The sequence below is a fragment of the Tachyglossus aculeatus genome, chromosome 6, assembly GCF_015852505.1.
Source record: "Tachyglossus aculeatus isolate mTacAcu1 chromosome 6, mTacAcu1.pri, whole genome shotgun sequence".
In the NCBI taxonomy this organism is placed as follows: Eukaryota; Metazoa; Chordata; class Mammalia; order Monotremata; family Tachyglossidae; genus Tachyglossus; species Tachyglossus aculeatus.
The window spans coordinates 16,387,439-16,389,240 of record NC_052071.1 but is presented as its reverse complement, the minus strand read 5'-3'; positions in this window follow the sequence as shown (position 1 = coordinate 16,389,240).

The following is a 1,802-nucleotide window of genomic DNA, read 5'->3' as shown; positions in this document are numbered from 1 at the left end:
AACCCATCCAATAATCTGTTTTTAACACCCAACTCCTCCTCTATACTCCTCGTGGGCAGGGGTCCCATCGACCAGCTCTGTTGGAGTGTTACCCTCCCGAGCGTTTTGTGTGGGGCTCTCCGCAAAGCCAGGGAGTGCTCAGTACGTACCAGAGATCAATCGATAACCATCGATAGATAAGCAGTGTGGCATAAGGACAGGGCAGGGGCCTGGGCGTCACAAGATTTGCTGCCATTTGTCTGCTGCATAGGGACAGCGCACGGGCCTGGGAGTCACAAGGTTCGCTACCATTTGTCCGCTGCATGACCTTGGGCGAGTCACTTAACTCCTCTGTGCCTCAGTTCCCTCACCTGCAAAATGGGGATGGAGACTGTGAGCCCCATGTGGGCTAGGGAGAGGGTCCAGCCCAATTTGCCAGTTTCCACCCCAGCTCTTAGAATGGTGCCTGGCACGTGGTAAGTGCCTAGCAAACAAATAATAATAATAATCAATCAATCAGTCGTGTTTATTGAGCGCTTACTGTGTGCAGAGCACTGTACTAAGTGCTTGGGAAGTACAAGTTGGCAACATATAGAGACAGTCCCTACCCAACAGTGGGCTCACAGTCTAGAAGATAATAATGATAGCATTTATTAAGCACTTACTCTGTGCAGAGCACTGTACTCAGCGCTTGGGGAGTACAAGTTGGCAACATATAGAGACGGTCCCTACCCAACAGTGGGCTCACAGTCTAGAAAGGGGTGACAGAGAACAAAACCAAACATATTAACAAAATAAAATAAATAGAATAGATATGTGCAAGTAAAATGAATAGCGTAATAAATACGTACAAACATATGTACATCTATACAGGTGCTGTGGGGAATCAATCAATCAATCAATCCCGAGCGTTTTGTGCGGGGCTCTCCACAAAGCAAGCGAGCGCTCAGTACATAGCAGAGATCAATCGATAACCATCGATAGATAAGCATTATGGCATAGGGACAGTGCAGGGGCCTGGGAGTCACGAGGTTTGCTGCCATTTGTCTGCTGCATAGGGACAGGGCAGGGGCCTGGGAGTCACAAGGTTTGCTGCCATTTGTCTGCCGCATGGGGTTAGGGCAGGGGCCTGGGAGTCACAAGGTTCGCTGCCATTTGTCTGCTGCATGGGGACAGGGCACGGGCCTGGGAGTCACAAGGTTCGCTGGCATTTGTCCACTGCATGACCTTGGGCGAGTCACTTAACTCCTCTGTGCCTCAGTTCCCTCATCTGCAAAATGGGGTTGGAGACTGTGAGCCCCACGTGGGCTAGGGAGAGGGTCCAGCACAATTTGCCGGTTTCCACCCCAGCTCTTAGAATGGTGCCTGGCACGTGGTAAGTGCCTAGCAAACAAATAATAATAATAATCAATCAATCAGTAGTGTTTATTGAGCGCTTACTGTGTGCAGAGCACTGTACTAAGTGCTTGGGAAGTACAAGTTGGCACCATATAGAGACAGTCCCTACCCAACAGTGGGCTCACAGTCTAGAATATAATAATAATAGCATTTATTAAGCACTTACTGTTTGCAGAGCACTGTACTAAGCGCTTGGGAAGTACAAGTTGGCAACACATAGAGACGGTCCCTACCCAACAGTGGGCTCACAGTCTAGAAACGGGTGACAGAGAACAAAACCAAACATATTAACAAAATAAATAAATAGAATAGGTATGTGCAAGTAAAATAAATAAATAGAGTAATAAATACGTACAAACATATGTACATCTATACAGGTGCTGTGGGGAATCAATCAATCAATCAATCCCGAGCGTTTTGTGCGG